This window comes from Dipodomys spectabilis, unplaced genomic scaffold (genome assembly GCF_019054845.1).
Source record: "Dipodomys spectabilis isolate Male_0828 unplaced genomic scaffold, ASM1905484v1 ptg000093l, whole genome shotgun sequence".
NCBI classification, from domain to species: Eukaryota; Metazoa; Chordata; class Mammalia; order Rodentia; family Heteromyidae; genus Dipodomys; species Dipodomys spectabilis.
The window spans coordinates 1,059,039-1,085,322 of NW_024870770.1; the positions used below are offsets into that span (position 1 = coordinate 1,059,039).

Sequence of the window (26,284 nt, forward strand, 5' to 3'; positions counted from 1 at the left end):
AAAAGACACATATCTTGAAGACCATTATTGCAACTTGGATACATAGTGAAAGAATATAAATCAATATGAACATATATGTTTATGGCAGCAATATTCATAGCAATCAAGCTGTGTAATAAACCTGGATGTTCCATAAGGAAAGAATAAAGAATATGCACCTTACATAGCTATAAACATGTTTTGGTATATAAGAGAAGTGGATGTTTCTACTATATCATTGCTAAATATTTTTGGATAGATACCTAATCATAATTTCACTGGTTTTGTGGCATTGTGTTTTTTCTTTAATGAAGGACTTCCATATTGATTTCAGAGCTGTTACAATAGGATGAAAATATCATATAAAATGTGCATATTAGATAAAAATTTAAATTTATAAATGAACACATACAGATCATCATATAGAGTTTATAATTTGAAGCAATTTTAAGAAGGCAACAGTAGGGGGAAAAGACAATGTTAGAAGCTTAATAACAAATATACAGATATGGAAAAATACAAAAAAAGTTGCATCTAATTAGTGCTAACAGTAACAAAACATTTTCCTCAGGTTTTAAAACTGAAACTATTAAAATAATACCTAATAACATCAAATAACTATGGCATAGAAGAAAATATAGCATAGACATATTTTCCCCAAAAATTTGTTTTATATTATAACAAATGGATTAAAACAAAATGTAATTACATGTCTGAAGATGATCACACTTTCAAGTGTCATTGATTGAATCCAGCAAAGGAAAGTAACCGACAAGTAGAGGGTAAGAACAACCTGGGTAATGGAAGAAGATACTTAGCAGAACTTTGTGAGGAAACAATGTGCTCCTTTTTCCTCATCAAATTAGTACAGCTACCATTTGAAAGAACACTTGTAATGTAGTCAGAGCCGTGGAGTTACTAATTTAGGTAGTAATTTATTAATTTTATTACCGAATCTAGTGATGTGATTCCCAAATGTTATGAGTGATCCTAGATTTTCTGAGCCCTTTTTTCAAACAGAGTTTCTAATTCCTCCCCATGCCAATGATTGTTCTGCTACTCTCATTTCTCCTTGTTTCACAACTCAACTCCTGTGACCTGTAGTTTCATGAGAAAGAGCTGAAGAAATATGAGGATGGCCTGGTGTCTGAGGTAACATCCACTCCTGTTCGGAGGATCTGGGGAAGGACCACCACGTGGGCTTCATAATCAGATATTAAATGACCTCTTTGGAAATGGAGAAACACTCCCTCAGGCAGAATCTGTCATTCGTAGACTTTCTCTGAAGAGATCTGGTAATAGGGAACAATTCAGAGAATGAGCTTTCCCACCACCGACCACAGCCTTGGCAGAATGAACAAGATCAAAATTAAAAGTGGCATTAGTTCCCATAGGGCTAATCAAAAGCCAAGAGATCACACATTCCTCCTCATCAGGGACCTTCTGGTAGGAATAAAGTCTGGGCAAAGTCTAAGATGGAGATAAAATGAGACTGGGCCTAAGGAGGACACAAAAGAATGACCCTCTCTTTGACTACAAGTGAGTTGTGTAGTGAGACATGACAACTTCCTTCTTATATGAAAATTCACTAGGTGAGTTATCTCACTGCCACTTTGCAGGAGATCAGTGTCCCCAAAGGAGAAGTTGTTAAATGTTGTGACTGCCAGTTTGCTCTCTAGGCTGTTGTCTCTCCCATCCCTTCCCATGCAAGGAAGGCATTGCTTCTTTTAGGCACGCAACTACTTGTCCTCACTCTTAGGCAGGAATACTGTAGGCTATTCTTTTGCCAACCTCTTGCATTTGAGGTAGAATAGGCCCAGGCACAGCTCATGCCAAGGGGTAGATTCAAGAAGGTGAGTATAAGTTCATATTTGTATTGAAAAATAATCATATTGAAAGAATTAAATGAAATTAATAATTGAGAGATTTAGGGTGTATAGCCTCTAAATTTATGTAATTATTACTAAAACATCTAGAATCATGGATTAGGAAGAGAACAGTGAAGTAGTTTCAATATAATTTGCAAAAGAAACACCATAGCCAGAACAATTAAAGGAACTATTGGCATAGTTCCATTTACAATCTTAGGAGTGACCTTGGATTGGAGGCTTTTAGAATAATATCTAAAAGAGAGGGACTTGCTTGGCACTGGTGGCTCACACCTGTAATCCTAGCTACCCTGGAGGCTGAGATCTGAATATTATGATTCAAAGCATGTCCAGACAGAAAAAGCCAGAAGTGGTGCACGGCATAAGTGGTAGAGCACTAGCATTGAGCTCAGGGACACTGCCTAGGCCATGAGTTCAAGCTTCAGGATCAGCAATACAACGACAACAAAACAATAATGATAAAAAGAAATAAAAGAAGGACTTAAAGATATGTGATGGAATGAGGCTGATGTGTAACTGTTTAGGGAACCTACAAGGAGACAAAATTTGGAGCTAAATAATATCTATTCATGACTAATCAAGGATGCAAAGCAAATGCCAAATTCCTCTTCTCAAAAACTTGCAAACTTAGGCTGGAATGGTGGCTCAGTGGTAGAATTCTTGCCTGGTATGCATGAGGCCTTGGGTTCAATTTCTCAGAACCACATAAGCTGAAAAAGCCAGAAGTGGCGCTATGGTTAAAGTGGTAGAGCACTAACCTTGAGCTGAAGAGTTGAGGGACAGGGCCCAGGCTCACAGTTCAGGCCACATGACTGGCCAAAAAATAAAAAAAAAAAACTAAACTAAACTAAACTTCCAAACATATCTTTTCTCATAATTGAGGAGAGGCTTCTTTTACAGGAATTCTCCTTATCTTGCCCAAGGAGATCAGAACTTCAGCAGAATTTTCCTGTTGAGATGTAATGTGCTTAACTGTACTGAAGCTAATCATGGCTAGGAAAGTATGGACTGATACGTTTGTTGTATTTTTCCTTATAAATATATAATATTCTCAGGTATTATATGAAATATATTTTATAATAAACAATAATTATACATTATATATAAGATATTAAATATATTATAATATAAAATATATATTAACAGACTTCCTAATTTTAGAGTTAGGAACAAGCAACATATTAAAAGAAAAATGCTTGAATCTCTGAGTAAGTTCTCTACAACAGGACAATCCCACGTTTCATTCTTATTACCCAGAGAGCAACATAGGAAAGTGATGCCCATGGAGGTGGTTCCCTGGATTTTGGAAAATGTTATTGCATATATATATATGTATATATACATATATATACATATATATATATGCAATAACATTATATATATATATATATATAACAATAATGTTATATATATAATGCATATATATATATATGCAATAACATATATATATATATGAAATATTGTTTAATACTAGTGATTATATCTAAAACTATAATAACAGATAAATAAGTGAACACCTATGTGCACACACACTCAATCACTTTCAAATATAAGAATTTCTTTTCTGTGCTGCCTATTCACCTACAGAGAGAGTACATGAGTTGCCATTGAATTGTCCTGGAAGTTCTTTATCTGGCTAATCTAGCTTCACATCCTTTGTTCTGTATGTAGCCAGATGTTATCTGTTCAACAATAATACTTGTTACAGGCAAAAGTATCCACCCTGACACACAGAGAATCTTGGATGTCCGAAATGCCAGAAATAAGTGGGAGGTACACAGTACTTTTCAAAATTAAATAGATTACATATTTATTAGAAAGCTCGTAAGAAAAAATATTCAGTGTAGGATGAAAGGCTTCAGAAAACTACAGTAAATGTTGTTTAGATGATTTTTTAAAACACAGTCTCTCAGGTGCTGGGAGGGTGGCTCAGTGTAGAGTGCTTGCCTTGCATGCATGAGGTCCTGAGTTTGATTCCTCAGCACCACATAAGCAGAAAAAGATGGAAGAGGTGCTGTGACTCAAGTAGTATCACTAGCCTTGAGCTGAAGAGCTGAGAGACAGTACCCAGGACCCAGAGTTCAAGCCCCACAACCAACAAAAACAAAACAAAAACAAAACAAAACACAGTCTCTCACTTTTGTGTGCTCAACATTGTAACACCAGTGCTTCAGTCTAGGGCTAAGATTTTAGGTGTGGACATTTATCAACACTCTTGATTCAGATTCTAATTGATAAAATTTTTAATCAATATTTTGTTCTTATTAATTTTGCTCTTTGTAAATTCACATATACCTATAAAAAACGGTGTGGCCATCCCAATAACATTCTCGAAGTACTTCCTAATGATGACTTACAAAAAGTTGTATTATATTACACCAAGGAAAACAATGCTACAAATAAGGAAAACCAATACATAAATATTAATGATTAATAAAATAAAAAACAAGACATTTACCACTGTTTCCAGTATTTGAAATGTACTACATATTCGATTTATTATTTTCTCATATTGCTGTACATTTAAAACTGCCTAAGTCTATGATGCTCAGCAAGAATTTTATAGGCGATGAGTAGCCTTTATAATTACCCATTAAGATTATTTTTTATGGTTCATCTCATCATTTGTATATGGATTATACCATCATTTGTTCCTCGCTAACATATAAAATAAGGAAGCCCTTAAATTTTAACAGAAACTGTGAAGTTAATGTCTTAAATCTTCACTCTGCATCTTTACACAAACACTCTGCAACTTCTCATTAGTAAAGATTGTATAAACTCTGAAATGTACATACTTAGTAGTATATGACTGCTACCATGAATCTTAAATGCTTTAATGAAAAGTTTTACAACCTGCTAAATAGTCTTAATTTTGGCATATATGAGCACATTCCCAAAATTAAACATATTTAAAACATTAAAATTTTAACAAACCTTAACAATTTCTATAGTGTTCATTATGACAGGTTCCTTGCACAGAATAATTGAATTCCTCCTCCTACACATCCGTTGAACAACAAATGTCTGGAATTATTTTGTTTTTGACATGTCAATCTTGACTTTATTCTTAAATGTGTTCTTATGTAAGAAATACATGGTTCTAAAATTTCACGACAATTCTTTTGAATTTAATTTTTTTGGAATTGTCTAGTTTAAGAAAATCAATTACACTTTATATATAAAATTGTTCTGTGCTCAATTCATTAGCACATACACTAACATTGGAACAATAAAGAGAAGAATAGCCCCTGACTGAGGATGACACTCAACTTCGTGAACCATTCCAGATTTTTAAAAGAACAGATTTCCTGATGGGATGTGGACAGAAGGTAACCTTAATGCCTTGTTGTTCGGAGTTTAAACTTGTTCGAAGACTTTGGAAAGTAGTATGGAGGTTCCTCAAAAGACTACAGAGAGCGCCCCTAAGACCCAGCAATCCCATTTTGGGAATTCACCCAAATGATCAAAAACAAGAGCATACTAAAACTACGAGCAAAACTATGTTCCTTGCAGCATTATTTACCATAGCTAAGATACATAACCAAACCCGATGCCCCACAGTAAATGAATGGATCAAGAAAATGTGTGTGTGTGTGTGTGTGTGTGTGTGTGTGTGTGTGTGTGTGTACTGGAATTCTATGCCTCAATCAGAAAGAATGACATCACCCAGTTTGTTAGGAAATGGAAAGACTTGGAAAAAATTATATTAAGTAAATTATGCCAGGCCCAAAGAAGTGAAGTTAGCCAGGCCCAAAGAAACATAGATCCCATGTTTTCCTTATTTGCAATAACTACTATGTGTCTGAGACAAGGAGAAAAGGTCAGATAAGTCGATGTTAGGGGAATGAACCCTAAGATAAATATTGAAATTTTTTTTTGTTCTTTGTTTTTTCTTTTCATGCAATTTTTTCTAACATATTTATAAGACGATTTCTATGTTGCTTTGTATGTCCCTCCCCCAAGGTATAACCCATGCTTTCACTGCATTTGATGTTGGTATAATTTGTGGAAGGGAAGGAAAAAAACCAATTCGTTTAACTGGGGATACAGGTGGAACCATTGCAACAATGAGATGTACAAGTCATTATGTCAAAAAATGAACTTTAATACTTCAAGGGGAGGCGGACCAGGTGGGGGAAGTGGGAGAGTATGGTAAGGGATGGGAATGGGAAGCAAAGAAGAGGCAACAATGCTTGATAAGAAATGTACTCGTTATCTTGCCCATGTAATTGTAAATCCTCTGTCAGTATTCTCAAAATAAAAAAAAGAAATGCACTCAATAACTAGCCCATGTAATTGTAACCCCTCTGTATGGTATTTTCACAATAAAAAAAAGAAACATAGGTCCTATGGTATCCCTTATTTGCAATAACTAGTGTATCTCTGGGATAAGCAAAGAAGGTATGGTAAGGCAAAAAAAAGGAGGAGGCAACAATGCTTGATAAGAAATGTACACATTACCTTTTCCATGTAATTGTAACTCCTCTGTATGGTATTTTCACAATTAAAATAAAGAAAAAGTCAAAACATGTGCATATGACTAGAAAATATGATGTTAAGGTAAATGAACCTCAAGACAGGGACACAAGTGTTTTTTTTTTTATTTCTTTCTGTTGTTTCTAATATATTTATAATGTACGATGTGATTTATTTATATGTGCGTCCCCCACACTTAAACCCCTGTTTTCACTGTATCTGATGTGGGTGCACCTCCATCTTGTATATACACTTCTCTAATTTGGGGATGGAAAGGGGAAAAAAAATTCTTAAGTAAGGATACAGTATGACCCATTGCAACAATTTGATGCACAAGACAGTATGTTGAAAAATGAACTTTACAATTTAGGTGGATGGGGGGAGGGCAGTGTACTTGTGGAGGTGGGAGGGAAGGGATGGTGGGGGAAAACAAAGGAGGATGTAACAATGCTTGATAGGAAATGTATTCGTTACTTTTTTCATGTAACTGTAACCAGTCTGTACAGTACTTTTACAATAAAAAACATAAAAATGTTCTGGGATGGAAGAGAATATTTCCCCTATTTTACCCATATAATATCGTTAACAAAGAAATTAATGCAAAACACTGATATGAAGATATTTTGAATAAATGTGTGTGTGTGTTTGGGTATGTGCATGCCTGCGCATTTTCATTCTCAGAGTTTGAATTCAGTGCATCAAGGTCTTGCTAGGCTATTCCTCTTTAGATTGATGAGCTACTATATAAGCTACATCTCCATTCCTGTCTCTTTGCTAGTTCATTAATTTTTTTAAAAAAGTAATCTCATGAATATTTTTTGTCCTGATTGGCTTCCAACGGTTATCCATGGATCTCAGTTTCTTGAGCAGATACCCGAGTAGACAGGATTACAGGTGTGACCAAGAAGCACAAGGCTTTCAGAATAATTTAAAAAGTAGAAGAAAATTTACTTCATGGAGGCTTCTTTATCATCTTCTGCTTTTAAAGCATTTTGGAGTGATTATATGTGAATTTATTTCATTTTTGGATTCTTAAAAGATAGTAAGTCCTTTTTTTGTTTTTGTTTTTGTTTTGGTCATGCGGCTTGAACTCTGGGCTTGGGCATTGTCCTTGTGCCTTTCAGCTGAAGGCGAGTGCTCTACTCCTTGAACCACAGTGCTATTACTGCTTTCTTAGTGGTTTATTGGAGATAAGAGTCTCATAGACTTTCCAGCCTGGGCTGGCTTTGAAGCGCAATCCTCAGATCTCAGCTTCTTCTGTAGCCAGGATTATATGGTGGCTTGAGCCACCAGCTACCATCTATTTTTAGTACTTTTTAAAATGTATACTGGAACTGTGGAACAGAAGAGATTTGTCTCTCTTTAGACCTCACTTACCAACACAGTCTGTGTTGAAGACATAATGTGACAGAAAACAATTACCGTGGGCAATAATTGCTAATATTTCTTGGACAACATGAATATTGAATTGAGACTGTAAGGGAATGGAGAGGATTTTACCTACTTTTTATTGCTATTTTTTGGAAATTTTGATTCATTCACTTCCCCACTATATGTCTTTGGGCCATGTACTTAGTGCCTATAATTACAATATTTCCTAACACTAAAATGGTAATAATATTAGAATTATAGCAAATGTTTTCTTAAGAATTAAGAGAAATAAAACTTGGAAAATACTTAAAATAAACTTCTAGGAATGAGCTTACAATTACATGGGCAAGATAATGAGTATATTTCTTATCAAGCATTGTTGCCTCCTTCTTTGCAACCTGTTCCCATACCTTCCCATCTCCCCCCACAGCCTCCCATCCCACGAGCCCCCACCACCCCCCGCAAAAGATGTAAAGTTCGTTTTTCGACATAAGGACTTGTACATCTTATTATTGCAATGAGTCCACCTGCATCCCTATTTAAACGATTTGTTTTTTTCCCTTCCCCTCCAAAAATTATACCAACATCAAATACAGTGAAAACATGGGTTTTACCATGGGTGACAGACATACAAATCAACAAAGAAATCATCTTATAAGTGTTTGAAACAATTGCAATAAAGACAAAAAAAATTGAATAATTATCTTGGGGTTCATTTCACCTAACATCAACTTATCTGACCTTTTCTGCTTGTCTCAGATATATACTAGTTATTGCAAATAAGGGAAACCATGGGAACTATGTTTTTTTGGGGCCTGGCTTAATTCACTTAATGTAATTTTTTCCAAGTCTTTCCATTTCCTAACAAATGGGACAATGTCATTCTTTCTGATGGAGGCCTAGAATTCCATTGTGTATATATATCACATTTTCTTCATTCTTTCATCTAGTGAGGGGCATCTGGGTTTGTTCCATATCTTAGCCATGGTAAATAATGCTGCAATAAACATAGTTGTGCTGGTAATGGACAAGGGTCTCATATCCAAAATATACCTGGAACTAAAAAAAATTAAATCCCCCAATGACAGATTCTCAAAGAAACAACTGCCCAATAAATAAGGGAACTAAAGACTTAAAGAGAAACTTCTCTGAAGAGGAAAGGAGGATGGTCAATAGACACATGAAGAAATGCTCAACCTCTCTAGCCATAAAAGAAATGCATATCAAAACAACATTGAGATACCATATCACCAAGTTAGAATGGCTATAATCAAGAACTCTAATAACAACAGATGATGGAGGGTATGTGGACAGAAGGGAACCTTAATGCATTATTGTTGGGTGTGTAAACTTGTTCGACAGCTTTGGAAATTAGTATGGAGGTTCCTCCAAAGACTACACATAGAGTTCCTCTACGATCCAACAATACCACTTTGGGACATTTACCCAAATGATCACAAACTAGCCGGCAGTTTTTTTAGAATATTAAATAGAATGCAATAAGGATTACAAAAGCCATTACATGTAATGAGAAACCAGAAGGAATGTTCTCTATTGACCATGCTCTGCTTCAAAGGCAGCCAGGTGGATAAATTCTCATGCTGTAAATCAAACTGGTTTTATTATGTCTTGGCAGTATAAAAACATCAGGGACAGAATAATGAAAAGGAATGTTTGAGACTGAGGTGAACTCCATATGAAAATGTGCAAAACTGATGAAAACGTAAAAGTCTCTGAGTAGTATATTGTGTTTTACATGATTTAAGTTAAATTGCAAAAATAGGGAATACCTAGAGGAATGAATTCTCTTTTTGATAGCCAATCAAAGGTCCTTAGAAGAATGAACTCATTCCTCATTCTTGTAGAGGCATCATCAGATGAGAGGAACTCTTTTTTTTTTTTTTTGCTTCTTTCCATTTATACTTCAGTTTGAAATCTGAACTACATGAGACTGAAAGAAACCTAGAAATATTAGACACACAGGCTTTGGAAAAAGCCATGAAAGAAAAATAAATAAAATACATATAGCCTTGTAAAAGGTCTAACTAAATTTATTTATATAGTCTTACGTGAAAACAGAAAATAATTTAAACAATATAATATTATTGAAAATTGAAAAATGTTAGGAGTTGCTTAATTTTTTCCTTTCTACTATATTGAATTAAGTATTGATTTTATATAGAGAGATTAAAGATGAGATTAACAAGAAACGTTTAAAAATGGACAAAAGTTCTGAATAGAAATGTTTTCCAAAAAGCCCTGAAAAGCGTCAGTGTTTTTACAAAGTAATGTTTAATATTACTTCTATGCTGGGTTAATGCTTTCTGAACAGAAGTCATTAGAGAATTGCAATTGAAAGTTACTATGATACTACTTCATAACTATTATAACTTATCAGAAAAATCAAACGAAACAGGTGTGGTGGAAAAGGCTTGTAATTCCAAGCATTTAGCAGTTTGGAGTAAGAGGATTTGAGTCTAAGGCCAGTCTGGGGTTCTGCACATAGTAAAATCCTGCCCTTAAAAAATTCAAAATGTAATAATGTTGGTGAGAGTGTGAGAAAAGGAAAATTTCTACACTCTTGTTCAAAATACAGGTTAGTATTCTCATTGTAGAAAGTACTTTGCAGTTTTCTAAAGAAATGCAAAGTTGAAATATCATCTGACACAACAATCATTTGATTATTTCTCTCTGGGTAACTCGTAAGTATATCTGTAGTTGTTTGCTATTCACATTGTTCACAACAGCCGCCCAGATATAAATAGATGTTAAGTGTACAACGACAGACTAATAAAGCAACTGTGGTGCATGCACAAATATATTTTTCTGTTTCATCTTTAAAATAGCAAGAGAGGGCTGGGAAGGTGGCTCAGTGGTAGAGCGCTTGCCTTGCATGCTCGAGGCCCTGGGTTCGATTCCTCAGCACCACATAAGAAAAAAGAAAAAAGCCGGAAGTGGCGCTGTGGCTCAAGTGGTAGAGCGCTAGCCTTGAGCTGAAGAGCTGAGGGACAGCGCCCAGGCCCAGAGTTCAGGCTCCACGACCGGACCAAAAAAAAGTAAAAATAAAAATAAAATAGCAAGAGATTTCTCCAATTAGGCATAACTTACAATGACCTGAAAGATGTATTCTAAATGAAGAAAAATGTTGTCTTCTGATATTTGTAAAGCTGTACACACACACACACACATACACACACACACACACACACACATACACCAACCTCAATCATTAAGAGAGAAATTTATTTAAAAGTAAAGCAAACTGGAATTGCTGGGGCATTTAGGTCACAATGTAGACGATAGTAAATATGCAGGATGACCAAGTATTTTAATGTACAACATGAGGATACAGAGGACAAAACGAGCCTTACATAGGAATGAAGCTAAATGAGTAGGAGTTGTTCTTCCTAGTAGGTGCTGCTCTTTTAGATGTTCTTCCTTCAGTAATGGATGTCATGAACGTAATTCTTTAAATATACCTGCCTGATTGCAGAAATAATAACAAACAATGTAGCAATAATGTTGTATGCTCAACATAGAACAAAATGTCAAATTAAAATACATGAGATTATCCTAGATGTAAACTAATAATTACAAATAAGGGAAACAATGGGACCTATGTTTCTTTAAGTCTGGCTTACTTCACTTAATATGATTTTTTCCCAAGATCTTCCATATCATTACAAATGAGGTGGTATCATTCTTTCTGATGGAAGCTTAGTATTCCATATGTGTGTGTATGTGTGTGTATGTGTGTGTATGTGTGTGTGTGTGTGTGTGACATTCTCTTGATCCATTTATATACTGAGGAGCATCTGGGTTGATTCCATATCCTAGCTATGATAAATAATACTGTGATAAACATAATTGTTCTGGTAGCTTTAGTGTGACCTTGTTTGTGGTCACTTGGGTAAATGCCAAGAAGTGGAATTACTGTGTAATAGGGGAGCATTATTGTGTACATCAAGGATAATCTTAGTAGATAAGAAGAATAGCTCAATAGCTATGTACATATGAAGGTGTAATGTGATTCCAAGGGAAATGATCTCCAAGATATGTTCTATCTTGTTGCTGTTCTAAATGTACTATGTGATTTCTTTTTATCCTTTTGTGTTTTCCACACTTATGATTTATCCTCTGTAGTAACTGTATTTGATTTTGATTCCCTGGGTATTGTAAATATGTTGATCTGAACTAGTTAAGGGAAAGGGAAAAAGTAAAACGGTGAGACAAAGGACAAAAGGGGGGAACATATGAACCAGTGATACTCACAAGACAATATGTTGGAAATAGTCTTGGGAGGGGCATTGGGAAGGAAGAGGGAGAAAAATGGGGGAAGGGATAACAAGTTATAAAAGAAATGAATTCATTATCTTACTTATGTAAATATAACCCCTCTGTACATTAACTTGACAATAGAATTTAAATAAAAAACATAAAATACATGATAGCAAGCAGCAATACAGGAGATGTGAGTGGGAGAAATAGTGTACTATACTAAGAAGAGTAAAACAGTTGTGGAGAGCAGTAATTTGACTTTAACATAGGAAGTAATAAACTAGCATACAGATTTTCAGCCTCATGTCAGTCACTAAAAAGGGAAAACAAAATGCACAATCAGTAAAGCAATAGAGATAAAATAGAAAATTACACAATTAAGGTGAAGAGATGACTTGGAACAAGAATAAAAAAATGACAAAATTAGTAAACAACAAGCTGGTAAGTTAAAAAATATTACTAATAATTCTAGTAATGTTTTTTTTTTACCTCATAACTTGTTAGAACCATACGTCAAATCACAGTTTAATAGTATATCATTTTTAAAAAAGGTTACTTATTATTGATTTCTTAATATTGAATGTTTAATATATAATTTTAATTTCAGTACCTATAGAAAAGAAAGGGCAACTAAGTTTAATAATATATTTCATGAATTGTAAAATTGAGAAGCATTAGAATTTAAACAAATAACATATCATTATTGTTTCATTTCTGTGAATTAATGTAATAATTCAAAGTGTATTCTACACTTAGCACTCATCTTAACATCAAATAATAAATTATTGCACATGACTTGGTATTAGGTGGAAGCGTTCAGCACTGTGGTAATATTCATACCACACAGTACATCAGAGTTTGAATACTCTCATCTAGCTTAAATTGTGGAAATTTGATGTCTACATGTATGTTAAATTCCTGTCTAGGTGAAATCTATAAAATTATATAAAATTGTATATATGAGGAGTGTTTCAGATGATACTTAAAAGTCAAATTCATTAATTAAATTTTTATTGTTTTCTACCAAATAAATATTTATAGTGAGACTGAATTTCTGAGTAGATAGTTGATGGTGTATGTGTGCTTGATTATACATATTGAGGGTTATTTTATATTTCTGCGATTGTTTCTACAGTTGGATTTAATTTTCCATAGAGGGTTAAGTGTACTATATTGAATATATGAAAGTAAACTGAATGTTTATGCTATTAATATTTTGCCACTTGTCTAATCCCAAGTTTAAATTATCCATATGTTTGAAGTAATGAAAATAACAACAGATATAAAATAGATAATTCAGTGTGTAGTAGACAAGTATTTTCACCTTTATTTTGATAGTTAGTCCTCTTTTACACTACAGAATATTCTAGGGAAAATTTGCTTAAGGCTGACCACAACTGCAGAATATTATGGTTTGGTCTATCATAAGAGAAGGAAGGAAGAGGTACCGTCCTTCCAAAAGTCTGCTCCCAGGGATGTGATCTGTTTTATGGTGTTGACTTGGAAATGAGCATTTTTTTCACAGTCAACCTTGAGAAGCCATCTTGATAGACCATTTTTGTAAGTGGTTACATTGGATTATCCATGGCTTTGCAAGGATGCCGGATAGCCTCATTTTGATACAATTAAAACAGGAATTCATTCAGCTGTTCTTTGTATCTTTAGGAGAAAAACCCATTGACTCTAGGCCTGGGGATCAATGGGGCCCCGAGAAGCTACTACCTTGAATAGTAATCCTAGACCTCTAAAAACAAAACAAAACAAAACACCAGTAGGCAAAGCGATTTAGGGCAACTATCACAGCCTACATGAAGTCAGGCAAAATACAGAAGCTGAGAGTCATTTAGCTGATAACTAATATAATTTTATGAGACAGACTGAAATGAGACTTCAGAGAGAGGGTCAAAAGACTGATCAGAGAGACTAAAATTGGTCACACGAAGATTGGAAAACACAATTCTTTGTAGAGCAAATAAATCTTAGAAAGCCTGTGCATATAAGAACAAGACAGCAGACCAAATTCCAGAAATGTGCATTCTCTTAGAGGTGAGCTTAATGAATTTTCAATGGAAATCTTTGCATTCCTAAATATTTGACTATATGTAGGGGAAGGCCAATTGCTGAAGAGAAAGAAAATGTCATCAGTCTGTACGAGGTACATTATCACATTAGGAAGGAATCAAGCACAGATTTGTAATAAAAAGAGAAAAAAAAATTCCAAATGAGGGTTTTAATTGTTTTGTTGTAAAAGTTTCTGATTTAGGTGCTAGCAATTACCATACAATTGATCCAGTCCCACAGCTGAGTTGATATTTACTGCAGTATTCCCACATGAAGGAAAAGAGAAAATGTACAAATGTCTGAAATGAGTTGAGGGTGAAGTGTTCTAATAGTGATATCTGAGGTTTAGACATAGATGAAGAGGGGGATTTTCTTTTATAAAAATCTCCCATTTTTTGCCTGGTGCCAGAGGCTCACAGCTGTAATCCTAGCTACTCAGGAAGCTGAGAACTGAGGACTGCTGTTCAAAGCCAGCCTGGCAGGAAAGTCCCTGAGACTCTTATCTACATTTAAATACCAGAAAACCAGAAGTGGTACTGTGGCTCGAGATGAAGAGCACTGACATTGAGTTGAAGAGCTCAGAGACAGTACACAAGCCCAGACTTAAAGCCCCTCGACAAACACCAAAAAAAAAAAAAATCTCCCTTCTGTTGGACTGCCTACATCTTTTCCTAACATTCAACTAGGAAGCCATTTTATCACCCACATCATTTAAATCCTGTCCTAGCTACTGCAAATAGAATGATATGTTATCTTATGTCAAAACGTTCATATTTTGGGGATCAAATACCAGCAGTGGTAACATTTTTTTCCAGTCCTTGAACTCTGGGCCTGGGCCCTGAACATGGTTATGCTTGTAGCGTTAGTGTGAGCTTGTTTAGTTATTGGATTTCTGCCCATGAGGGGAATTACGGGTTCATAAGAGAGATTTATGTTTAGTCTTTTGAGGAAACTCCATACTGCATTCCAGAGGGGTTGAACAAGTTTAATTTCTCACCAACAGTTTAATAGAGTTCCCAATTGGAGCCGGGAGCTGGTGGCTCACGCCTGTCTGTAATCCTAACTACTCAGGAGGCTGAGATCTGAGGCTTATGGTTCAAAGCCAGCCCAGGGAGGTTCCCAATTGGCTATAACTACGGCAGCATTTTCTATTAGTTTTCTTCATAATGGCCATTCTAATTGGGAAGAGGTAGAATCTGTCTTGTTTACTTGTAGATTTGTAGGCACCTTCTAGCTACCATAAATTAATGAATCCATGAAACCTGTATTTTCTGAGTCTGCATTCCTTTCTCTTAGTAAAATTTTCCCAAGCCTTTAATTTTTCTTAAGACTGGTGAAAAGTCATCCTTTCTAATGGGTGAATAGAATTCCATTGTGTGTGTGTGTGTGTGTGTGTGTGTGTGTGTGTGTGTGTGTGTATAAGATGACTATAGGCCCATGAGTTCATTTCTAAGCCTACGTTTTCATCTGTAATTTTGTAATTTCATATTAAATTTGGATTTCTTTCTCTACTGCATTGAAGAATATTGTTGGGATTTTGATGGGTATTGTATTGTCAATTGTTTGGGGGCAGTAGTACAGTGTTCACAATGTTATTTGTGAAAACATTGAAAGACTTTGCATTTCCTTGAATCTCCTTCAATTTCCCTTTTTATATTTTTAAAGTTTTCCCAGTAGAGGTCCTTCACATTTTTGGTTAAATTAATTCTTAATTTTGTTGTTGTTGTTTTGTTTTGTTTAGATGTGATTTGATTTTGAGGCTAATGCATATGAGGTGGATTTTTAGATTTCAGGCTGGATGTTCCCATTGTTGGTAACACAGAAAAACTACTGGTTCTTGTGGGTTTCATACCCTGCTACATTGCTAAAGGTTAGCAACACCTTTACTAACTTGAGGAAGGAAGGTATAGGGTCTCTAAATACAGGATCATTTCATCTGTACAAAGGGATCATTTTACTTTTTCCCTATTTGGATCGCCTTTATGTTTTCTCTTGCCTATTGCTCTTGCTAGAATGTCCACTACTATATTGAAGAGTAGGAGAGAAAGTGGACATCCTTGACTCATTCCAGATTTTATTTTATTATTTTTTTGAGTTTGCAAAATCTGGTTTAATTCAAACTGAGGAGCACATTGTGAAAATACATACGCATAAAAATCTAATAAATGCTAGACAAACAACATATTACTTTACAATAGAATATCCACAAATTTGAAGGCTCAAATTGCGTCTGTCAGCTATAAATACAATTTTATATTTGGCTCAAGTGGCTACTCAATTTCAAATGGTGCCAAGTTCCTCCAAAGCACCTCTTGATCCCCTCAGCCTGAGGAGGAGTTTCACCACTGTCTCAGACGAAATCCCAGTCATCCCTTCAACTCTTGGGGCCAATGGAGTCATTGGTACCCAAAAACAACTGGAGGCAAGGGATTTCCAATAGCCAAAAGTAATTGCACAGAGAAGTCCATGCTAAGCCAGATTCATGGCTAAGAAGGTGTGAAATTAGCCCTTTAAACAGTGGTATAGCATTAACATGGTCTATGTTGAGAAATAGCTCCTTAGTGACAATGTACCAATTACTAGTTATCACACCAACAGAAAAAGGCAACGTGGGAGCTTCACATTTCACATGAAAGACTAGCATTAACTGGGTCTGGCTTCACTCACATGGAGTGATTGTTTTATGTTAGACCCAAGAGAAAATGAGATCATACCATTCATTTCTTCACATAAGATTTGTGTAGCATTAAAATTGTTTTACGCTAATGATGATGCCATGCAGGCAAAAATGTGTAATTCTCCTCTGCCAAAACACAAACACGCCATTTCGACTCCTGTCCAGTTTCCAAAAAAAAAAAAAAAACCGAATATGTACATACACCTTTGTTATTGCACATCTTTCACACAAATCTGTCTGTGTATGTATATATATATATACTTAAATGTGTATATGTATATATATATATACATACTGTGTATGTATATATATATATATACTTAAATACACTACACATAAAAAGACTATGGTACTTTACAGAATAAATACATGTTTAACAAAGATCATTCATTACACCACAGATGTTTGACATGATACAAAACCCTTAAATCATTTAATGTAACATTGTGAATTAAAACACAGGTTTAAAGCATCCACAGACTCCAAGACAAATATTTCTGCTTTAGAGTTCATTGAGAAGCCCAGCTTATCACAAAACTTTAAGCAACAGATGCAGGCAAAATAAATAAGACTTTTCTGGTATCAGCAATTGTTTTATTAGAAAATAGGTGTGGGTCAAGTGGTTTTTAAAGAGCTGTGTAGAAGATTTTTAGTCTAGACTTCATTCCAGATTTTAATGTCTTCCTGTGTCCAATGCTAGGTACATGCTTTGTCATACACATACTTTGTATTATATTGAGGAAAGTTGCATGCATTCCTAGCTTCTCAGAAGTTTCAAAAAAAAGAAGTTTTAATCATAAAGGGGTATTGGAGCTTATTAATAGCTATTTCTACATCCATATAAATGATCATGTGGTTCTTGTCCCTGCTTCTGCTGATGGTGTGTGTTACATTTATTGACAAGTATTTTGAATCCAATTGTATCCTATGATGAATCCTGTTCATTATACCTCAAGCAGCACCATTGGTTGTTACTGGAAGTAACAGTTACTGGATGTAAAAACTGATCCCAGGAGAGGAATGGAGCATAGAGAAATGACAAAGTTCAAGTTAATATGTACTTTCCTTTTTACTGTACAAGAAAACAATCCCAAGGCTTAAAGGAAACTCTGTCCCTGACTTTTTCGAGTGTGTTCTTTACTCACATAAAACTTTTCTGTAAACATTTAGTTGAGTATTACAAAAAGAAATAATGTGCTATTTGAAGGCCAGCATAGAACAGAAAGAAATAACGTTGCTTTAAAAGTGTTCTACTGCAAAGAAACAAAGATATGGAAGTTTTAAATTGCATTATGCATGGATATTTCACTCCTGAAATGATCCTTTTGTTGCAGGAGTCAGTTATCAATTCCTTAGTCTGGTCCTGAGTTCTCCATAGCAATAAAGATTCCAAAAAGCAGGATCCAGTGAGTATGATTAGCAAAGGAGCCTCTTCTCTTACAGGAGTACTCTTTTAAGGAGGGTCCCAAAGAAATATCTGTGTTGCTTTTCTTTGCTTGTTTGTTTAGTTTGTGCTGGTTGTGGGGCTTGAACCCAGAGGCTGGACCCTGTACTTGAACGATTTCCTTTCCTGCCCACCTGCCCCCCAAACCAGTACTCTACTGCTTGAGCCAAAACTCCACTTCTGGATTTTGGGTGTTTAATTAGAGATAAGAGTTTGACAGACTCTACTGCCTGGTTTGACATTGAACTAAGATAGTCAGAAAGCTATGTGATATCAACTGTATAGACTTCTCTTTTGAAATGAGAAATATTAGGTGGAGTTTATTGTAAAGCTAATATTTGACAATTTTTAAAAGATGAGAATATATCCAGCAAAAAAAGCCATAACTTAAATAACTCAGCAAAAGTAGGTACACTGAATCATTTTGGAATTATTTTTTCTGCTTGGAAAGATTATTGAACTTGTCGTTCCTTTTGTGGAAACTTAAAGGCACATTTCACTTTTTTTGTTGGTCGTGGGGATTGATCTCTGATCCTGGGCACTGTTCCTCAGCTCTTCAACTCAAGTTGAGCACTCTACCACTTTAGCTCCAGCACCACTTCTGGGATTCTGATGGTTAATTGAAGAAAAGGGTCTCATGGACTTTCCTGACCAGGCTGGTTTTGAACCACAATCCTCTAGTATCAACCTCTTGAGTAGCGAGCATTACAGGCGTGAACCATCAACACCTGGCTCATATTTGCATTTATGTGCACTGAATGACACTATGTAGACAAAGCATGGAATTTTGAACCAAATGATGACATTGCAGCTTTTCTGAAAAACTGAGGTAGCAATAAATATGTCCTCCTTTTCCATGTTGTTACATTAATGACTCATGGGACCCTTACATTAGCATCTCTGCCATCTGTATAGGTGTATTTAGTATCAGGAAATGTTCATAGAGAAATACAGAAGATTGAGATTTTAGAAAGCAAAGGAGATTGAGTAGGAAAAACAGCATAGAAGGAGATACATTTATCACACCGAGATTAAGAAGTAGCCTATGAAATTTAGAATTCTAAAGGCAATGAGGAATAAGCTTAGTTGATCACTAGTTCTTCAATAACAAAAAATGGTTCTCTAGAACAGTTTCTGGTACACCTTAATTACTATCATTTATACCAAAAAGATTTCCAAATGTCACTTAGACTATGCTTCTCTATGTGATTAGCAGTGACCACACAAAATCCTGGAATCTTTGAATTTCCAGAATTAATCTTCACCTGACATCTAAGCACATTCCTGGCATTAGTTGCTTTGACCTAATTACTAAAACTTTTTTTTTCAACAGAATATGCTAATATAAGTAAAGTACATGAATAAGGGACTATTGTCAGGTGTCAGTATGGAAGGAGCAATTATACATTCAAAGTATGGTTTCTTTATTTTGCATTTACTAAGTGGTTTTTTATTGTGAAAATACTGTACAAAGGAGTTACAATTACATGGGCAAGATAAGGAGTACATGTCTTATCAAGCATTGTTGCCTCCTCTTTGTTTCCCCTTCCTATCCCTTACCAACCCCCCATCCTTACCACCTCCTCATTGTAAAGTTCGTTTTTCAACATAACGATTTGTACTTCTCGTTATTGCAATGGGTCCAATTGTATCCCTATTTAAACGATTTGTTTTTGCCATTCCCCTCCACAAATTATACCAACATTAAATACAGTGAAAGCAAGGGTTATATCGTGGGGGAACATACAAAGCAACAAAGAAATCATAAATATATTAGAAACAGTCACATGAAGGAAAAAAATTGAATACTTTATTTATTGCCAGTCCACGGGCTTAAACTAAGGGCTAGGGGATTATTTCTCAGCTTTTTTTTCTCAAGGCTAGTACTCTACCACTTGAGACAGAGCACAACTTCCAGAGTTTTTCTGTTTATGTGCTATTGGGTAATTGAACCCAGGGTTTCATGCATGCTAGGCAATCACCATACCATGAAGCCACATTCCCAGAAACCTAAACGAATTTCTTAAGATGGCATTACATTTTGATTCTGTAACTATGTATCATAATTTTGTCCAGGTGCTAGAAAATGATGTATAAAACAGTACAAGAAGTCCAGTCAGGCTGGATGGAAAATGAATAACCGTCATGGTCTAGCCAGGGTACAGAGGGGCTTACGTCATGGAGCTGTTTCAACAGGTTGAGCGAAAGAGGTCCTGACCCACAGCCCACTTCAAGAATGAGAGGGCCACCATGGGTTCTAGCCACATGGGGACAATGGGCCACCTCCTTCAGCACACATTCAACCAGTTCATGTGAAAGAGAGGTACAGTTAAGCCATGTGCCGGTGGCTCAGAACTCTAATCCCAACTACACAAGGGTCTGAGATATAAGGATCATGGTTCATAGCCAGCCTGGGAAGGACAGTCTGTGAGACTCTTATCTCCAAAGATCCACCAGAAAACTGGAAGTGGTGCTGTGGGCTCTAGTGGTAGAGCACTAGTCTTGAGCTGAGGAGCTCATGAACAGTGCCCAGACCTAGAGTTCAAGCCCCATGACTGACAAGAAATGGACTTCCCACTATAAGAAGTGGACTGAATAGCATCCATTTTCCTAGGGAGCATGATAGAGAAGTCAGGCCGTGCTTCCTTTGAACTTGAGGTCATAAGTAGGTCACCCAACTTCTCCATGCCTTGTTTTCCTCAGTTGCAAAACTCAACACAGTGAAGGATACCCGTCCTCATGGGGATAGGGTAATGATGAAAGAGAGCCATGTTTTCTTTCATAATCCCACACCTGTTGTCCAATTAATAACAGGGGCCACCTGAGACCTTTCCAGGTATCTTCCTGTCATATGCTCACAGAATTGTGGAGAACCTTACCTGAAGGCCACTCCCTCTGTTCCTAGCCATGTTCCAGAGATCCCTCTGTATAAATCCCTTGTTTCCTCACAACTATCCTGTGAGGAGACTAAGTTCCAATGGTTGCGGCCCTACCCAGAGCTTTATCTGTGGTCAAGAACTGGCTGCCATGGACTAAGAGTTGTTAATAATCCATCTAACTGCTGACTGAGCATGGCTCTACATGTCTAACATCCCAACTACCAAGGATCAGGTCTGTTGGAGCATGCCTGTCACAGATAGGAGGACAGCCTGAGTTCAGCCCAGCCTGAGCATATATTGTTTGTTTCTCAGAAATGCACAAGAGAGAAAGGTGGCTCCTCAGAACCAGGGAGAGGAAACAAGCAGGGGGTCATGGTGCTCCCAGAGGGGTTTCTGACCCAGGTTGGGAATGGTGTTGGGGCAGCCACTCACCTGTGCTGTTGGGAGAAGCTGTTGGCAGCTGATCCAGGTAGAGTGAGCAGGGATGGCAGAGGCATTTCAGACACATGGACCCAGAGCAGAGGACCCAGGGCAGGGACCAGGTCAGGGCCTTAGGCCGGCTGAGATTTGAAATCCAGCACCACAGGAAGGGGGGGAAGGGACTGGGGCATGTCAATTTCCTACTGTACTCTAAAATTGCCTTGAGTCTCTTGTTCACCACTCAGCCACCTCTACCTTCCTTAACTGTTGGTAGTAGTGTAAACTAAAAGAGGGAATCCTGGTGCTACCAGGCATCCTGGAATGTGGGCGTTGCCACCATTCTTGTATCCCATTGGTCAGAAAGGAACATGAAAGAATGGGGGTGTGGCTAGAATCCTGTGATGCAATCACCATGGGCAGAGTCAAGTTGACAGCGGCTCTCTCAGCCCTTTTCCCAGGGAACTCTGTCCCATTCGGTTGGGGACAAGAGGGAGACCCACTTTAGCTGGATGGCTGCACATATTGTTGTTTATGTCTGTTTGTTGCCAGTCCCGAACCATAAACTCAGGATCTGGGCACAGTATGTGAGCTGTTTTTGCTCAAGGCTGGCACTCTACCACTGGAGCCACAGGGCTTCTGGCTTTGTTGGCACTGAAGTTGGACAGGGATCTCAAGGACGTTCCTCCTGAGGGTGACATTGACCATGATCCTCCCATCACAGCCTTGTAAGTATCAAGGAGGACTGTTGAGAGCCACTGGTGCCTGCCTAATCATTGGTCTTGCTGATGTTCTTGGACAGACCAGTGAGTTCCTTATCCTGGGCTTTAAGTGGTGGGAACTGGAGCCCACAGTTCGAATACTGGTCCTACCACCTCCAAATGGCAGGAGATCCTCAGAAACTTGTCCTATCCATATGGTTACCAATGTAATGTGATGTATGTCATGATTGAATGGGCAGTTCTTGAATGATTCTAGGATAAAATTATACACAATTATATTATAGGACACTAATCAATTTTATTTAATACTTTATTAAGCATTTAAACAATCACATTCATAAAATGGAGTAATAATGAAATACCTAAGAATTGGGCCTCACATACTATAAAGGTGCCATTTTTCTGCCAGGACTGGGATTTGAACTCATGGTCTGAGTAACACTGTTGTACTGTGTAGGAAGGGGAAGCTGGCCTCCTTGAAGTCAAGAAATTCAACTCTGTTTCTTAGGCCTGAAATCTATCCCCACCTATTCATGTACAATTTACATATATGATTTATATTTATATACATACGTTGACTCCATATTCCATTTGGTGTAGTTATTTTTTTTGTTTTATTTATGTATTGACCATTTATTTTATTGACTATTATGGCACATAGAACATTGGTTACATTGATTACATAGGAAATACACCTGCATATGTATTCCACTTCATACCTGACCCCCAGGACATTCACAGAAAAAGAAAACGTGTTACCATAAGCGTCTTACTCAAGGATTCATTGTTTGGGAGTTCTGGTATCTGAACTCATGGCCTACAGGGCCAAATTCATGAATGGGTGAGTGTGAACACGCCCTCCTGGGGCAAATTGAGCAGACAGGCTGTTCCCAGGACTTGAGATTGAGCCCAGGAGTTAACAAAATATGAACAGATTGACATACAGATGACAGTACACTAATAAATATATATCTTTATAGAGTGCCAGAGATGTCTATACATTATTCAGTTCTATATACTACATTCCTACCAATTCTTGGGTATATATTATGCGTCCATGTAGTTAATGTTATTTTTTTCATCCTTAAACTATTAATGAAATCAATCATTTTCCTGAAATTATTGCATTCCTGTAAATAATAATATTCTTTTAATGCTTAATAAATATTAAATAAAATCAATCAGACTCGTGAAATCATGCTGTCTAATTTTATAGGAGCATCTTTCACGATCAACTCATTCAACTGTAAAATTGACAAGATTCCATTGTTATTCCTATGGAAGGGAACCAGTTTGTTAATATCTCCTGCCATTGGTTGGTCAGGTCCTATGTTGCCATGTGGGCCTATGGCTTCCTTAATGGTCCACCAACCTTCAGCAATGCAAAGTGATGTACCCTTTGCAACAGTGTCATTCAGACCCAGGAGGGTCACCGTGCAAAGGAAGAAAACATAAAAAAGCCACATTTTTTTCTGTGCATTCTTTTCGCTGAAAGGCCTGAGTGTCTAGGATCCCATCAGCAACTGTGGGTCCAGTGGCTGAACCAAGGCCTAGAGTGATCAAAGCTGAGGTACAATTGCCACGACCGGACTTCAAGCCCTGTGCTTTACAAAATAAAAAAGACATACATACATACATACATACAAACATACATACATACATACATTAAAAATATTTAAAATATTATGAGGATCCTTGGCTTGTAATTCTTGCCATTTTTTCTGCCAGGCCTGGGATTTGAACTCAGAGTCTGGGGAAATCTGCAGCACTGTGGGTGATGGGAAGATCACCGTGCTGGAAGACAAGAAAGAAAGGCCTGTTCCTAGGGCCTGAATTCAAAAATAATATTCACATACATTTTAAATACCTGATTTATATTTACATGCACATGTTTACTGCATGTTGCAGTTAGTTTATTCATTTTTATGTTTTATTTCTTATGCATTTGAGTGAGTATGATAAGACGTATAACATTTTTTGCATCCTATTACATAAAACATAGATTTGCTTATGTATTCTACATCATTCCTGAGGCCCAGTACTTTCACTGATAAGGAAAACAAGTGGGACAATTGGCTTTTCCACCAGGATTAAGTTTTTGCCAGTTCTGTGACTTGAACTCAGGGTCTAACAGGCTCACTTCATGAAAGGGTAAATGTTAGCACACCAGTCTGATGCAAGTGAAGTTACTGGGCAAATTTGAGGACCTGAGATCAAGCCTAGGAATGGCCAATATATAAACAGATAGATGTTTAGATTGCAGTGTGTGTGTGTGTGTGTGTGTGTGTGTGTGTGTGTGTGTGGGTGGGTGTGCATGTGTGTGTATTAACATATGTATATGCATCTACAAAGGTTTACAGAGAGACATTTATGTAGATTCTAGGGTATAACCCTATATAAAGAGTGATGTCTATATCTTATTTTTACATAAGCTATTACTACCAATTATTTGGTCTAAAATTATGCTTCCATTAATTAATCACAGTAGAATACTTAATAAAGAATTAATCAATGACCTATATTTATTGCATGCAATCTTATATTGTAATGACTATCTAATTAGTACTTCAGTTAGTACATTTCAAACATTCTATTAGTGTTCCTATAGATAGGAACAAGTTTCCTAAGATCTTCAGCCATGTGTAGGTGGCAGGCCTAGGATCGATCTCAGGGCCTAGCTATGTGGGTTAGACTCATGCTTCACTGACACCCCCCCAGCCTTCATCCATGCAAGGTCACATACAATTTTCAAGCCAAGTCATTGAGCCCCAGGAGTGTCACAGTGCCAAGGAAACAAAAGTAAACCTGTTGTGTAAAATTACCTGGTTTTTCCTCATCCATTTTTGTTGGTTTGCTTTATTTTTGCCAGTGCTGGGAATTGAACTCGGGTCCTAGGATCCCTGGTTCATCTATGGGTGTAAAAGCTGCATCCCAACCTAGGGTAATCATGGTTTAAGATACAATGAAATGCTTCCTTGAGCAAAAGGAGATCAGGGAAAATATCTAGACTCACAGTTCCAGCCTCAGGACCTGCCACAAAAAAAGAGCCAGTAACTCCATGTGTCTGTGTATGTATGCATGTATTTGAATTGGTGAAGATCCAGAGTTGCTATGTAGAAAGGCAACTAGCTAGGAAATTTGCTTTTAATAGAATGATTTCTTAGCAACAGAGTGTGCATTCAAGACAGTGCATGTTCCAGAGCTCCCCTCACTGTTCCCAGTTAACCTGAGGGGGTCTCCATACCCCAGGTTGCTGGAAGAAATCTGCCTCATTGTTGGATCAGGCAGACAAAAAGATTCACTCTTGTGCATCTGGGTAACAAACAATTCATCTAAGCCAATTAGTGAGGATGAGTGTGCCCAGGCTGTTAAGGTTAGGAGAAAAAGCCCTCTTTGTGCCCCAAGCTATTTCTCTCCCCAGTGCTCTGTTTTGACTGGAAGCCTTCATTTGTGTCACCTGCCATGGCAGACCAAGTTCCCTATACTCATCCTGTCTTTGTAAAACTATGCTTCAGTTTTGAAACAAAGTGCTACCATTAATTCAACAGTTCTTCTGGCAGACAATTAGGGAGCTGAACACAATGAAATGATTCATTATTGGCATCGGTGGCTCCATGTGTGTATGTGTGTGTGTGTTTGTGTGTGTGTGTGTGTGCTCACACGTGCACACATGCATACACCAGTCCTGGTGATTGAACTATGGACCTAACCACTGTACCTGAGTTTCTCCTGTATAAGGACCGTACTCTTCCACTTGAGCCACACAGCTACTTCAGGCTTTTTTTTTGTAGGGAATGTGGTACTGAAGATTCAAACCCAGGGTTTCACACATACAAAGCAGTCTACCCCTAAGAAACATTCCCAGCACTCCAGGTTTCTTTCTTTCTTTTCTTGTAAGTTGGAGGAGTTGAAGTCTGGGCCTGGGTGCTGGCTATGAGCTCCTCATCTCAGTCTAGCACACTACCACAAGAGCTACAATGCCCCTTCAGGCTTTCTGGTGGTTTATTGGAGATAAATATCTCAAGGAATTTCCTGCCAAGGCTGACTTTGGACCGTGATCTGGGATAGTTTTGAAATGAGATCCTCAG

At 36.9% G+C, this 26,284-nt stretch overlaps 1 non-coding gene across 1 annotated transcript; it reads left to right on the plus strand.

Annotated features, from left to right (window-relative positions):
- Nucleotides 1–5,062: 5,062 nt before the first annotated feature.
- LOC122112306 lies at nt 5,063–5,164 on the plus strand. Its single transcript, XR_006148196.1, has one exon. It is a non-coding gene; the product is annotated as a U6 spliceosomal RNA (small nuclear RNA).
- Nucleotides 5,165–26,284: the final 21,120 nt, after the last annotated feature.